Raw genomic sequence first — 17,299 nt, 5'->3', positions numbered from 1 at the left:
GTCATGATATAGGGGTCTATTTACTAAGCAGTGTTAGGAGACAGTGAAAAGTGATAAGGTACCAGCCAATCAGCTCCCAACTGCCATCTCACAGGCTGTGTTTGAAAAATGACAGTTGGGAGCTGATTAGGTGCCAGCCAATCACTTCCTTATCACTTTTCACTCTCTCCTAACACTGCTTAGTAAATAGTAAACCTGGGAAGTCCATAGTCACTTATGGTGGAAGTAGTTATTATGCATGGGCTGGTTTCTGTTTTCGTCAGCCTTTAACAGAAGGTAGTGCAAAGTTGGATGCAAGCTAATCGACCTGAGTGCAGCTGTGTATTAGTCAGGCCTATCTTGTTATAACTATATGTGCAAAGAGGTGAACACTGGAAGTGCTAGTATAGCCCAAGTATAGTAACTGAGCACACATCTTATGTACCTTAGGGTGAGTAAAAACATTCCCTGAACACACTGCCGTAAACTGTAGAATAACCAGTATGATTTTAAATAAAATGCAGAAGTCTTAGTTAAAAATTTCTAAATAAGATAAATCACTTAGGGCGGGATGTACTAACATATGCGATCGGTAGCGCAAAGGACAGCTCTTCCGATAAGCAGTCTTTTTTGTGATGTGCGCTGTGCCGCGGACTTCCTGGTTTATAACCCGGGAGTCCATCTGTGCATGAGCAGAGTGATGCGGTAGCCGTGGGGCATGATGGGAGGTCTCCGATCCCTCATAGCAGCGCAATGCAGTAGAAGTCCATAACCTTCTATAGGGTAATGCCAGCAAAAGCTGGCGTTACCCTCCGCATCGGAGACCCAGCGGTCAGGTGATGATGCATACGGAAAATGCAATAAAACTCTGGGAACGGGGCTTAGTACATCCCGCCCTATAACTCACTACTTAGAAGCACCATTAACTCCTAAAAGGTTTATTTACTAAAGTGCAGGTTTTTAGAAGTGGAGCTGTTGCCCCTAGCAACCAATTGGATTCTAGCTGTTATCTAGAAGTTGTTGGATAAATGTTTAGTAGAATCTGCTTTATTGCTAGGGGCAACAACTCCACTTCTAAAAACCTACACTTCAGTAAAGATATACCTAAATCAGGAGTTCTCAGCTTCTACCCTCAAGTACCACTAAGATCCTCAAAACATGACCCGTCTGTGGAAGCAAGTGGGATAATTACTGACCCAGCAACAGATGACAGTCTGGGCATGGTTAAAGACATTCACAAAACATGACCTGTTTAGTAGTACTTGAAGGTCAGGGTTGAGAACCTCTGCTCTAACTGACAAGTTTCTGTATTGAAGTGGTGCTCAATTTAAAATACTCATTAATAATCTCTTTATAAATAGAGCACAACTTCAAAGGCGTTTACCCCCAAAGAACGTCCAATTTGGCACAAGAAGGACCAGGTATTGCTAAAATCATGGGACTACAAAGTCACAGACCTGCAAAGAAGTTTACAGGAAACTGATCTGCAAACTTTCTTTGATCTAGGGAACAGGATTGCCACCTAGCAATAGATGGTGGGCAGACTAACACATACCTGGTGGCTGCTTGGAAGATCATTTGGTCTCCATTAATGCTTGGCAAATGTACCAAAGAGTGGCGTGCATTATGGAATGTAGGAACATAACTTTTTTTTACTGCATTAGAGGGTGCAGTACCCCAGATGGAGTGTCCGTGTAAGGGGTAAACTGCAAGTGATAACCTCAAAGCTTCACCTTTTTAGTGGAGCAGTAAGTTTCAATTACTAAAAATTGGATTTGTCCCATCTTTTGATTTTATCAAACTCATTGATTTTCAAAGGAGGGTGTTTTGGAACAGTAATATAAATTAAGGTTAGCCTGGCCCCTAAGGTTGAGTCTCCCATATCCAAAATGCTTATGACCAGGGGTATTTTGGATTTCAGAATATTTCTGTAGTTTTGGAGTATTTGCATACCATTATCAAATATCTTGGGAAAGGGACCCAAATCTAAATTGTGTTTTAGATAACCTTCAGGCTTTGTGTATCTTAAAATATATTTTATTTTGTACCTTAAATAAAGTTTACTTTGAATTGTCAAAAAGCAAAGGTTTCACTATCTGTCATGCTAAATTTTTTTTTTTTTTTTAATTTTGGAATATTTGGGTATGGGAGACTGAGAGCAAATCTGTAATACAAATTCTCAATAAAATAACAACTTGTGTCCAGGGCAGTTTATAGGGTTAGAACAGATTTAATATTCCAAGTACTAGAATACTGTGGATTAAAAGCACTGGGTAGGAAAACGCCTCTGAGTAAGCAATGGTAAACTTTCTTCAGTTAGCCTTGGTGATAAAAAGGCAAGAACTGAACCATAATAGCAGATGGTGACTGATGCAAGGCCTTCATCATATTTGGCAGCCACAAGTCCAGGAAGGCGAGAAGCTGTATTAGCAGTACTATGCCATACATTAAAATCTCTAATCATGGTAGAATATCTGTTCCTTGAATGGCCTTAGTGAGGCAATAAGTTACTGTAGAAGATGGCAATCTAGAGTTAGTAGCCCATACAAGGTGGCAACCTGTCCCAGAAATCTGAAGTACCTTGGAAGCAGTCTTTGGAGAGTTCCAGAGGAATTTTGGGCCCTTTGATCAACTAAGTGATTAGAGGAAGCAATACCCTGGATGGCCAGAGAGGATAAACCTGTATTAAATAGGATACCCGGTCTGCTCTCATTTTGTGCAGTAAAAAGCAGGTGGTAGGAAAACATATGGGAGAATAAGGTCTGACCATGGGAAAGATCCCTTGAATGATCTGTTTCCACACTTTGGACACAAAGTTGGGAGCCTGCGCTTTAGAAAAGAGTTGCAATCTATTCAAGGAACCCCTGGAGGTTTGAAATATTAATTAAAGGCAGCATTGCCCAAAATCAGATGATACACACTAGACTATTAAAATGAGCGATTATGACATTATCAATCGCTCATAAATCATCAATAATATGTCAAACGACAGCGATGTGTGCTCTTGCTGGTAGTTTTTGACATCTATCATCGCCTGAACATGCAGGCCAACCTGCCGATAACGTCAGGTTGGGCATGTTCGGGGATGAGAGGGTGTCTGCACTGAATGACACATTAACCACTGCATAAGATGAAGAACAATTGCACAATTACAATGTTGTAATTGTGCAGTTCCACTGTCGTTTAGAGTGTGCGAACCTTTACATAGCTGGCCTTAACTTGAGCTGATTGATATAAGCCTACTGCTCCATTGTGGACCATTTGCCTCTCACTGCCTGGTTCTGAGTGAATTCTCCTAACTGTAAAGCTGCATACACACACAACGATTTTCTGAACGATTTTGTAAAGTGTAATGAACGATTTTTTGAAAATCGTTCAGTTGGTCAGCCAGAATTAACTACAAACTGGAACGCGCATGAACGATAATCATTCATCGTTATAACTCAGAATTTTGAATGATAAATGGTGTCATTAACGATAATTGTTAAAAAAATCGTTGTGTGTATGCACCATAAGACATGCAAATCTCAATAGGTTTTGCGATTGTTTGCAGTGTGCGGGAACATGGAAAAGATTCAGGTGTAAGGCCCTCATTTTTCTAATAGCTTTGTCGAAGTCCTTTCAATGTATATTCTGACTTTGAACTTTCATTAAAACTTAATTCTGACCACTTTTCTGGAAGAAATACCAGAGAAAAAGAAGGGATATTTCCTGTGGGATGGATTCAGAACAGATTTTAGGGTAGAATATCTGTTAGACCTTGGTGACTGGGTCATATTAATCATATATATAATGGACTCTGCTGAAAGTGGCTGTGCTGGTAAAGTGACTGTGTATAGGGAGAACACTGCATGCTGATGTTTGCTGCACTATACTCAGCTGAATAAGTTAAAGAAAGTTAAATGTTTAAAAAGTAAAAATAAATTAAAAAAATTACTTATTTTTTGGTGCTGTACCCCAAATTCTATACATGCAGTGTGACTCCTTGGGCAGTAGCCTGCTGTGTAAACAAGTACTGTGACTGCTGGCCATACCCCACTGTGTATACAAGCACTGTGACTCCTTGGGCCGTAGCCCTCTTGTGTATACAAGCACTGTGACTCCTTGGGCCGTAGACCTCTGTGTATACAAGCAGTGTGACTCCTTGGGCAGTAGCCTACTGTGTAAACAAGTACTGTGACTCTGCTGGCCATACCCCACTGTGTATACAAGCACTGTGACTCCTTGGGCCGTAGCCCTCTTGTGTATACAAGTACTGTGACTCCTTGGGCCGTAGCCCTCTTGTGTATACAAGCAGTGTGACTCCTTGGGCTGTAGCTTACTGTGTAAACAAGTACTGTGACTCTGCTGGCCATACCCCACTGTATATAAGCAATGTGACTCCTTGGGTCGTAGCCCTCTGTATACAAGCACTGTGACTCCTTGGGCAGTAATCCTCTGTAGAAAAATAAAATCACCATGACTCCTTGGGCAGTAGCCCTCTGTGTATACAAGCACTGTGACTCCTTGGGCTGTAGCCCTCTTGTGTATACAAGTACTGTGACTCTGCTGGTTATACCCCACTGTGTATACAAGCACTGTGACTCCTTGGGCTGTAGCCCATTGTGTATACAAGTACTGTGACTCTGCTAGCCATACTCCTCTGTGTATACAAGCACTGTGACTCTGCTGGCCATACCCCACTGGGTGGGTGAGAGGGCCCAAGGACAATTCCATCTTGCACTACCTTTCATTGCTGCCACTGCTGTGTGGCAATGATTCATAGATGTGCTTTAAACTGCGGTGTCTGTGCAGCTGCTCTGTCGCTTAGTAACCAACCAGCTCACTGCAGCTTTTGGCCAATAATGGTGAAAACAATATTATAAGCTGTGAGGTGGTCTAAATTGACTGTAAATATAAAATAAAATAAAAATTGGGAGGGGGGGGTGCGCCAATGCTCTCACTGGCACAGGGCACCAAACTGTCTAGTTACGGCTCTGATGCTGGTTGATTAATATGAGAACTGTTTACTAACTGCTGATTGTAAGGACATTTATCATTTAAATAGATAATTATCTTCATAATGCGTCCTCAAGTTTTGCTCTCTTTTCTTGAGGTAAATAATAATAGTAATAATATAAATAATAAATTATAAAAAAACTTTCTGGGAACTTCTCCCACCTACTAATAGTAATTTATAAAAAATAAAAAAAAATGTCTGGGAATTTCTCCCACCTACTGGTATATTTTATATATAATTATGTTGGTTAATAATATAAATACAGGTTGAGTCTCCCATATCCAAAATGCTTGGGAACAGGGGTATTTTGGATAACGGAATATTCTGTATTTTGGAATATTTGCATATCATAATGAAATATCTTGGGAATGGGACTACAATATACACACAGAATGCATTTATGTGTTTTATACATCTTATACACAGAGTCTGTAGGTAATTTTATACAATATTTGAAATAATGTTGTGGCTCCAGCAAAGTTTGTGTACAGAAAAGAAATTCATTTATATTTCATATACACCTTATACACACAGCCTGAAGGTGATTTTATAAAATATTTTTAATAATTTGTACCTTAGACAAAGTTTGTGTACATTGAACCATTAAAAATCAAAGGTTTCATTATTTTAGTCATGCCAAATTTATTCCGTATTTCGGAATATTTGGATATGGGAGACTCAACCTGTAATAATTTATAAAAAAAACTTTCTGGGAATTTCTCCCACCTGCTCTCCTTTACAATATCTGGTTGGTCTTGTTCAGAATAATAAGCTTACCATGGGCTGGCTGGGGAGTGGGGTCTTAGAAGCGGGGCTGGCTGTATTTTTTTCCTGTGGAAGCCAATGTGTGTTTTTAATATTAAAAGTAGTAAAAGCTGCGTGAGGGGACCGGGCTGTGAGGGGGGGGGCGCCAGTCCCTTATTTTGCCAGGGGCGATCTGACCCTTAGATACACCCTTGCTGCATGTGTAATGCTGGCCATCTGTATGTCCATATACTTGCCTCTTTGAAGAGGCTGAGGACCTAGTCACCTCTTCTGACTCATGGTCCACAGAAGAGGGACATGGTGGACATACATACTGAAGAGAGTTTAATAGTTGGACATTGGGTTGGGACCCCTTTGTCTTAAATGGGTGTCCTAATGGTGCCAGCTTCAGGCAGAGGTACTGTGCCAGCTATAGGAAGGAGAAATGTCTTGTGCGGACACTGGTGCTTTGCCACCTCCGGGCAATTTCAGGGAAGGATCCATTTGTGCCTGAACAGGCATCCCTGTGTGAATTTACCTCCAAATTCACTTTTGCACCTCATGCTTTGCCACCTTTGGGCATTGTCAGGGGCTGCTACGTTTCCAACTTAACAGGCATCCCTGAGTAGACTCTGGAGGGAGAGGTGTTATCTGGCAGTGATTTGTACTTCAGATTCTGAGGCAGAAAAAAATACATTTATTCCACCTGACAGAAAAATATACTTTTTCATCCTAATTAACAGTTTAATAAATGAGAAAGAATCACTGCTAGCAGGAATAGGCTACTTCATTTTTCTTCTCTTCTTCTACAGAGGAGAGAGGTTTAATTTTGACAGTGACTTTACCTTAGACCAGTGGTTCCCAAACTGTGCACCGTGGCACCCTGGGGTGCCTCGGGACACTTGCAGGGGTGCTTCAAGTTGGTGGTCCAGCACCAAATCAAATTATTTAAGGACAATTTAATGTAAATATGTGGACAAACAGAAGCGCAAACCTGTCCACCACCACCACATAACTGAACCTAAGGATGACAGGTAAGCACAATTTACTTCACTTTACTACTCTACTACATTTTTTTCTGAACCTCTCAATAGCAAACTTAAACTTAGAGGTGCCATGAAAGCAATGCTGATACTATAGGGCGCCGTGATTCAAAAAAGTTTGGGAACCACTGCCTTAGACTCCAAAAATAACCAAACATTACACTGACCTGACTTTAAATAGCAGTTTAAAAGATAAATAATCTCTGTAAGCACTGTTTAGTGGCTGTCCTGTCACATTATGGCAAGGCAATTGGGGCTGCTGTAAGTATTCTGTCAGAGAAACAGACCCAGCTTTAGATATGGCCATCGACCATTGATGTTTTCAAAACATCAATAATGGTTCTCTGCCATCGATGGATTACTGGGAGCCGATTTTATTTTGTTTTTTTACAGGACGGAGCTTAGCCCAGTCCGCATTTATGATTAGCCTGTGGCCCGGAATCTCCCAGCAGCTGTGGCCATTGTAGGGTGGCGAACCATCGTTGGTTTGCCACCCTACAATGGCATGTGCCAACGAGGTAAAACTGATGGGCCTATTGATGGACACCCCACCAATGGTCATCCTTACCTAGCTTCCTCCCATGTCTGCGCTTTTGAAAAATCTGAGGGCGGGCTGAAGCGGTCACAAGACCATTAGGTCAGAGAGCAGTCGCTCAACCCCGCCCTCCTGTGTAGGGACAAGCTAAGTAAGTGAGATCTTTTCACTTTACTGTGTTCCAGCGGTATTCGAGAGGCTTGCTCATCCACCCACCAGCTGTTGCTAGGTGGCAATCCTCCCGACGAAAAAAGCTACTACTTGCACTAGATTGTAAACCATTTTACAACCTAGCTACACTGCTTTGGCTGAATCCGGTTTCCTTCCACACTCCAAACATATACTGGTAGTTTAATTGGCTCCCAACAAAATTAACCCTAGTGTCTGTGAGCATGTGGTAGGGACTATAGATTGTAAGCGCATCTGGGACAGGGACTGATGTGAATGGCCAAATATTCCCTGTAAGGTGCTGCATAATATGTGTGTGCTATATAAATAACTGGTAATAAATAATAATAAACCAGCAACATGTGTTGTCCCACCTTAGCTCCCTACAATAGTGACAGGTTGGTCTGTCATCACAGGGCTGTATTAACCCTGGATGTTAATCATTCATGGCATTGGGATAGCCGCCATGCACAAATTTCAGAGCCAGAGAATTCAAGACATCTAACATTCATTTATGTGAAGCCACCACTCTACCATTCACTCCATGCCATCCACAATTAGGTGTCCCTCACAGAGTGCTAACTGAGCCTATGGACTATAACTCTGCCCTTCAGGCTCTATTGCAGCACCGTGCACACATGGGTTCCATATCACTGACCACCGATTGTAGCCAACAATAGTTCATTATACAATTAGTTACATTAGAACAATGTAAATTTGATGCAGAGTTGCGAGCAGGGCCCTCTTACCTTTATGTATGTCCGTCACTAAAGTGCAACGGGATACACTGCACTATATAAGAAACCGTTAATAAATAAATAAGTCAATATTGCAACAATAAACCATACATGGAAACATTTGTATATTTGCCAGTATAGGATGAGGTAGAACATCCTATACTGGCAAATATCCACATTTTTCCACGGGACCATATTAAATGGCATGAATTTTGTGGTGACTAAAAGCTGTGGAGGTGCTCTGGATCTTTCCAATGTGCAGTAGTCTAGCTCAGTGGTTGCACCACAGGGAACACCAGCAGAGATAATTGGCAGTCATACTGCTTTATACATTCCAAAGATCTGCAATTTCTCAGTATCATTCACTGGAATGCATCCAGCAGGAACTGTTATCTCCAGTCAGTCCCGTCTCCAACTACATCAACATGACATGCTTTCCTCAGGTCAGGAGTCTTATTCCTGTGAAGGTGAAGGAATGGCTACCGCCAACAAGTTTAACACTTTGGGAGAAATTTACTAAAGGTAGTGTTTTGAACCCATCGCTGGTGGCTTTGACCCACAGTAGCTGCATCCATCAGACATTGTTCCTGATTGACAGGCAATGTAAGACATGGTCAGGCACCTGGCCATAAATGCACACTTCATCGGGAAGCCAAGAGGCTTAGTCTGTATGGTCATTGTGTGTATGGTTTACTGTTTAATTGTAAACAGCATGTAACCCTCCTTTGGGTGCTAAAATTATGTATTTATTTGGTCCCTCCACCCAAGCCTCTGTGCTAGTGTTCCCAGGTGAAGGTTGTGTCAATCCTCTGAGGTAAATTAATATTTAAGTTGGTTTAGTCATGCACAAATGGGACACTTGGTAAGTATAAAATGATTGATTTATTCTTAATCCTGGAATCTTTTTAGAGGAGAACAAAAGTGACGTAATGGGATAATCAAAATATTAACACCTATAACTACTTTAACGCTCTATTACAGATTTCTGTTTTGATGAAATTTTAGATTTGCGTTAAAAATTTACTTCCTGAATCTAACCTTTCCTCCTTCTAAAACGTTTTAAGATTATGCTAATTTTTACAAATGCTAATTTAAGGCCTTTTACATAGATAAGGCTGGTCAGGTAGTGTAGATAACTCTTATCACCTCTGCTAACGTAAATAGCTATTCTATGGCAAACGTGTATTCATATATTAGTGAAGGAAAAATTAGAGTTATGGTAAGAACTTACCTTTGTTAACTCTCTTTCTTCGAAGTCCATAGGATCCACAGGGAGACCTTGAGATGTAGGTGATGGAACTGAATCCGGGCACCACGCAGTTAAAGTTTTCAGCTCCCAGGATGCACTGGGTGCACTCTCCCTATACCCCGCCCCCAAGCCAGAGGCACCTCAGTTCGTAATAAGCCGAAGGCCGGAGGAGGATAAGAGAGAAGGAAGACTGGTGCACTCAAGAATCACATTTTCACACAGAAGGAGATGGAAAACCAATGACCAGCAATATAGCCCACATGAAGCCAAGTGCATCAGGGTGGGTGCCCTGTGGACCCTATGGACTTTGAAGAAAGAGCGTTAACAAAGGTAAGTTCTTACCATAACTCTCATTTTCTTCTTCAGGGTCCATAGGTTTACAGGGAGACCTTGGGGATGTCCCATAGCAGTCCTTTTAAGGGTGGGGACACTCCTGCGCTGAGAGGAGAATCTGGCGCCCGAAGGAAGCATCCTGAGAGGCGAAGGTATCAAAGGCATAGAACCTTTGAAAGGTCTGGACAGAGGCCACCTGGCCGCCTTACACAACAGAACAGCCAAGGCTCCAAGGCGAGCTGGCCACGAGGGACCCACAGACCGAGTAGAATGAGCATTAACAGACGTTGTAGCATGCAGGTCTGCCTGCGTGTAAGCTTCTGAGACAGTCATACAAAGTCATCTAGCCAATTTTTGTTTGTTGGCAGGCCATCCCTTCATGTGTAAGGCTGCGGTCCAATCCAGCTTGAAGGAATGTTAGGACTCTGGAAATCCGAAACACCTGAGGGTCGTAATCTCTAGTACGACACCATATGTATGCCATACTCTGTGGTATATCCGAGCAGAGGCTGGCTTACGCGCTCTAAGCATAGTTTTGACTACAGCGCTAGAGGAAGGATGTCTCAAGAGCCACGCCGTCAAAGACAGATGACCCAAATCCGGGTTAAGGCAAGGACCCTGAGACAACAGGTCCAGTTGTTGAGGTAGCCAGAACAGTGTATCGATGGAGAAACTCCAAAGATCTGAGCACCAATAATGTCTGGGCCAAGCTGGAACCACCAGCAGGACAGTGCCTCTGTCTTGTTTGAACTTCCAAAGAACTTGAGGAAGAAGGGAGACTGGACAGAAGAGGTACGCAAACGGCAAGGTCCACTTCACTGACAATGCATCATCTCTTGTTCTGGACCCGTACACAAACAGTTTGAAATTGTGTCAGTAGGCCATGAGGTCCACCTCTGGGAGGAACAATCTGTAACTAGGAGTTGAAACACCCTTTGGTGAAGCGACCATTCCCCGGGATGCAAATCATCATGGCTGAGGAAGTCTGCTTCCAAATTGAGAACTCCCGGAATGAATACTGCCAAAATGGCCGGGATGTGACCCTGGCCCATATCAGAATGCAGGACACTTCTGTCATTGCTACCTGACTTCGAGTACCTCCTTGATGGTTGATGTAAGCCACTTCTGTGGCATTATCGGACTGAACCTGTACAGGTTTTCCGTGAAGTATGTGCTGGGCCAGGTTGAGGGCCCTGTAGACAACTCGAAGTTCCAATATATTGATTGACAGGGTTGATACGACCGATGTCCAACGGTCCTGAAAGGAGTGCGGACCAGTCACTGTGCCCCAGCCCCGGAGACTGGCATCCATTGTTAAGATTACCCAGTCTGGGATCCAAAAGAGGCGACCCTTGGTTAGATGAGATGTCTGTAGCTAAGAAAGATAGAGACAGACGCACCTCTGGAGAGAGCTCCATCATCTGAGTTTTGATCAGATGGGGTAACCCGTTTCACCTGGAGAGGATCAGCCTTTGCAAAAACCTGGAATGTAATTGAGCATATTCCAACATGTCTAAGGTGGACACCATGGATCCCAGAACCTGCGTTGCTGAGTGGATCGATACTCAGCGATTTAGTGGAGACATCTGCGCACTCATAGTTGAAGTGTGGAGATCTTATCTGATGTCAGCAAGATTCTGTGATCCTGAGAATCCAGCAGGGCTCCCAGATGGATCATTCTCTGTGAGGGATTAATTGAGGACTTTTTCCCGTTGATTAACCATCCGTGCTTGTGCAGGAAAGCCATGCAGATGGTGGTGAATCACTTCTGGGAATCCTGCTAGGAGCAGGAGGCCGTTCAGATATGGTAACAGTCGGCCACCCTGAATACGTAGGTGAGTCGCCATGACAGCCATAATTTGGTAAACACCCGTGGAGCTGTGGATAGTCCAAAGGGCAGAGCCTGAAATTGGAAGTGTTGCTGTAGTATAGCAAACCGGAGATATCGCTGATGTGAGGGTGCTATAGGTACCTGTAGGTAAGCGTCCTGAATATCCAGAGATACCATGAAGTCCCCAGGCTCCATAGCTAGTAGGGTTTCCATCCTGAACCTGGGTACCCTGAGGAGTTTGTTCAAGGATTTGAGGTTGAGGATAGGCCAGTGAGACCCATTCGGCTTCTGAGTAGAATAATAACCAGTCCCTCGCTGAGATAGTGGAACTGGCTCAGTTTCCCCTGCTTGCAGCAAGGACTGTATGGCTTTCTGGATTTGTAAGGCCTTGTTCAGGTCTGAAGGAGGGCCTGTATAGAAAAACTGGTGGGGAGGCCGTCTGAGAAATTAGAGGGCGTACCCGTGAGAGACCAGTCCTCTTACCCAAGCATCCGTGGTTGTTTGACACCAGCACTGGACGAACTGAAGAAGTCGGCCTCCCACTCTGGGAAATCCCAGACGGAGTCCCATCTGGTCAGGCTGAGGGTTTATCCTTGGGTCTTGAAGCAGGGCGTCTGGTGTTCCAGGTCTGTTTGTTCCTGGGTTTTGCACCCCTAGTGGAAACCGACTGCCTAGGAAAGGACTGACTTTTAGGCTTTTCGAGGCTTAATAGAAGTAGTTACAATCTAGTCAAGGTCTGTAGTAAACAAGATTTCCTCATTGTAGGGTAACCATTCTAATCCTTTCTTGGAATTCGCATCAGCCTTCCATGAGAGTAGCCACGGGGTACAGTGGGCAGACATAGTCGCGTCCAAAACTTTGGAGGTTAGGAGACTGGCATCTCTGCTCCAAAATAGGAATGTGAGCAACAAAATACATCTGATCCCTAGAAGCCTCTGAGGGAAAAGAGTCTTCAAGTGCGTCAGCCCAGCTCTCTTAGCTTTAGCCACCCATGGTTGGACGGGCAATGGCCCCTGAAAGAGAGTATATCGTTTTCAGGCAAGCTTCTACTTTCCTATCCGTAGGAACCTTCAAGGAAGTAACTGTAGAAATAGGCAACGTAGCGCTTTAAATGGGTAACACGTGAATCCACCGCAGGGGTTTTTTCCCATTTTGCACAATGAGCCACAGGAAAGAGTAACATGAGGTCTGTATGAAACCTCTTACCAGGCGATTGCCAGGCTTCAGCCATACATTCAGCTAGATGATCCGAAAGAGGGAATTCTGGCTGAAGCCACTTTCTGTTATTTAAACAGATGGTGCTTGGATTTAGGGGCTGGCTCGTCCTCTTCTATTTATAATATGGATCTGACAGCTCGTACCAAGACAGGAATATTATATTTGACTTACTCTCATCCTCCTCCAGAGGGGAGTTAGGGTAAGAGAGAGCAGCAACTACTGCCTCCTCAGATGCTTATTCAGAATCTGAGAGATGCATGGACAGTGACGACCACACAGTACACTAGGAGGGCTTACTGGGTAAGGGCTTCTCACCTTGCAACATGATTTGAAAGGCATTAGATGTGGCCATTAGACTCTGTACAGAGTTATAGAATACGTCTACCCATGGTGGGGGCACAGGATTTACATGTATCGCCTGAACATGTTGTGGCAACACCAAAGGGTGAACTTTGGTCTGCTGTGATAACCCCATAAGGGGAATGACAGCTGGACCCGCCAGGTGGTCCGCAATACTGGCTTAAGCCTGTAGCACATAATCTGCATGATATCAGTATGAGTTCAGATGCCTGTTGTTACTCTTGCCTTTGCTAGACATAGCTGCAGAGTAATATGGCACACAATATTGTACCGGTATAATGCAACTACCGTGTATGTAGGATACTAGTAGGAATGCAATATACTGGTCCTGTCTTATGCTTGTGTAAGCTGCAGGAGCACACAGCCCAAATATGGCATAGTGCAACAACCAACTGTATGTGACAGACCTCACAAATACTTAGGGCCTGATTCAGAGCCGCTCGCTATTTGCGGTCGTTCGTTCTAAAACAAGGGGTGGCTATTCAAATGAACCGATCGCTAATTGCGGTCTGTTCACGCCTCTAAGTCTGAACGAGCGCGCAAAACTTGCGGTTGTAATTTTGAGAAATACGCCCCCTGGCCGCTCGCATCCTACGTCATGTCCGCTATTTATTAGATTAATCGAGCACATCGAACAGCGTATGAACTGCTCGCTATTCTTGTGGCTGGTTTTTTCAACCGCTATTTTGCGAGCAGTTCGGAGTAAAGAAAAACCAAGTGACGTGGTCAATGACGCTGCTGTATTAATTATGCACTCCCTTAAAACGCCTGTTTTGACCTTTAAGCACGCCTGCGATCTAATTCCACACCCCCATTTTCAAGCACCTTCCCCTGTTACCACCCACATACGCCCCCCTCTGTCACTCAAAATAGCAGGCATTCGCTATATAGCGAACAAACGATTTTCGGCCGCACTGACTGGCTCGCGCATGCGTATTAAAATCCGTACGCATGCGCAGACGTGCGAACATCGATCAGAACGAGCGAGCGGCCGCTTACGAGCGGCTCTGAATGAGGGCCTTAGTTCTATATATGTGAGGTACAGGAAAACCCTTGAATACACCTGTATGTTATGGCAGAAGTTTGCTCATCATCCTTGCCTCTGCCAGCCATAACTACAGGGCAATGTGATACACAAACTGGTACTGGGTATAATGCAACCACTGAGTATGTAAGATACCTGTAGAAATGCAATATAGTGACCCTGTCTGATGCTTGTTGCAAGCTGCAGGAACACACAGCCAGATATGTGCAGAGCACAACTGTATGTGACCAACCTAATAAATATGAAGTCTTATAGATATGAGGTACAAGAAACATCCTGACTACACCTGTATGTTAGGGTAGAGTGAAAAAAGGGGTACAGATATATGCTGACAGTAAAAATAGATACAGGCAGGCAGCGCTAGCGCGCTAGCACAAGTCACACACAATGCATAGATACTGCTGCATATTTGGCACTATACTCAATTACACAGACTCAGTGGTAGGCTATAGCACTACATACGCTTACTCCGGGGAGAGGTATGTAGGGGGACCGGACCTTGCACTATCCTGAGTGAGCTGCGACTGCACCAATGAAGAAAATGGAGACCTCAGAGGGGGTGTGGCTGAGAAGGAGAACAGCTCAGGGAAGCCAGACCTCAGTGGAATGGTGCCCTGAGCTGACGGGAGAAGCCATTAAAACGGGGAAGCTGTCTCCCCTGGCTGATTATTAACTCCTGCGATGCTGATTCCCGAACCTAATGTCCCCTGGTGGTCTAGTGGATCGTGGTGGCTAGAGCCTGCGTCCACACCCAGCGACCTCCGGTCTGTCCCCTGAGACCGGCGAGTGGTGACCTGCCTTACCTGTCCCCTTATGTACGGCTGCAGTCTGGGTGCTCTGCGGGGGCCTTGGCTAGTGCTGACACCGGAATGCCCGACGAGATCCCCAGATCAGTACTGGCATCGTGGCAGTGCAGACTTCCCACGAACAGTCTGCTGCTGCACGCTCTAAGTTGGTAAAACTTAAATAAATCATAAAAATAAAAAACTTAAGCAGCCCCCTACATAATGTTGACCGACTGTGGCCGGGCACCAACGAAACTGAGGTGCCTCTGGCTCGGGGGCGGGGTATATATTGAGAGTGGACCAAGTGCATCCTGGGAGCTGAAAGCTTTAACTGGATGGTGCCTGGGTTCAGTTCCTACACCCCAAGGTCTCTTTGTGGAGCCTAGGGACCCTGAAGAAAACACTATTTAGATCTGTATGGGTATATTTACTAAAGTGCGTGTTTTTAGAAGTAGACATGTTGCCAATAGCAACCAATCAGATTCTACTTAACATTCATCTAGCACCTTCTAGAAGATCTGGTTGCTATGGGCAACATCTCCACTTCTGAAAAACCCGCACTTTAGTAAATATTGACCTACTTCAGCTTGGATCGCAGTTGTTAATACGCACGCAATAGGGCGATTGTTGCGTTCTGGGCATGCATATGCATCGAAGTGTGTGAACTAGCTATTGCAATCGGGACTGCGATTGCAGTGGCTACGCAAACCCATCGCAGAGTGATTGACAGGAAGTGCCATTTGTTGGTGGTGACAGGGCGGTGGTCGGGCGAACGCAGGCGTGCCAGAGCATTTCAACGGCATTGCAGGGACATGCATATATTATCTACTGCTACAGCATACGTAGCCTAAGGTCTCACTTTCTGAGTGAGGTCAGGGCTTGTGCAAGTGTGTGTATGGGTCCGATGCTACTCGATTGTACCGATGGTTTCGCTATTTTGCTAAAGTATACAGATGCGAGTAAGGGGAAGTGGGCGACCTTATGTAAGGCTGCGATCGCAATGTGAATACAAACATTTGCATATCACCGCTGATATTAGCAACTGCGATGTGTGCACATTAGCAGACTAGTGATCTAAGCTGAATCAGCTGTATCCCTTATACTCTAAATGCCAACACTGCCTTTTTTTTTTTTTTTTTACAGTCTCTCATATGAGTCTTTTAGAATTGCAACATTGTGGCCAATGCGGTGGTGCACTTCATTGACAATGTTTCCCTTAGGTTTTGCTTATTTGTTACAGTTGCAAATTTAGTATTTTGAGACGTCTCATAAAAACTATTGCTGCCTCTACTTATCTGTGGTTACAGCCCATATCTTATATTACAAAAATGTCTCCTTGTCTGGGCATGCTGCCAAAATAATTAATTTATATCCTAGGATTCGTCTCACTGACGAGCATTAACTCTGAATATATTCTTGCCAGTTTAATTCCAGCTGGAGGGTATGTTTCATCACTAAAGTGCAGTGTGCTTCTACTTTGCCTTGTCTCTTTATTCTGAGAACCTGAAGAGTTCGGAGCTTACTCCTGTGCTAGTTCATCCTGCAGAAATGCTGTCAGTTCTCTGTATTAGAATTTCTAGCAGGACCGTAACTATACATGGTCTCCTATAACTATTATATTATGCCTCTGCAGAGAAGTATTGTGTAGAAAAGTGTGATGCTTCATACACTTGTGATAGCTGTGTGAATATATCCTGAAGACTTTTTTTTTTTTTTTTTTTTTTGAGTCCTGGCAATTACACTTGTAAGATTGAGCAACTGCCACCCTATTATTTATTGTTCACTGCTGTGAATGTGAGGTATATTAATGATTACTGAGTCACCTAGGCTTTCTCCAATACTGGTTGGCCGGCTCAGTATACAGTGCATCCAGAAAGTATTCACAGCGCATCACTTTTTTCACATTTTGTTATGTTACAGCCTTATTCCAAAATGGAATAAATTAATTTTTCTCTTCAAAATTCTACACACAATACCCCATAATGACAACATGTAAAAAGTTTTTTTTAGAGATTTTTGCTAATGTAATTAAAAAAAAAAACTAAGAAATCACGTGTACATAAGTATTCACAACCGTTGTTCAAAACTTTGTTGTTGCACCTTTGGCAGCAATTACAGCCTCAAGTATTTTTGAATATGATGCCACAAGCTTGGCACACCTATCTTTGGGCAGTTTCGCCCATTCCTCATTGCACCACCTCTCAATTCCATTAGGTTGGATGGGAAGCGTCGGTGCACAGGTATTTTCAGATCTCTCCAGAGATGTTCAATCG

The sequence above is a fragment of the Taudactylus pleione genome, unplaced genomic scaffold (genome assembly GCF_031769625.1).
Source record: "Taudactylus pleione unplaced genomic scaffold, aTauple2 ptg000136l, whole genome shotgun sequence".
Lineage (NCBI taxonomy): Eukaryota > Metazoa > Chordata > Amphibia > Anura > Myobatrachidae > Taudactylus > Taudactylus pleione.
Note: the sequence above shows the minus strand (reverse complement) of the source record.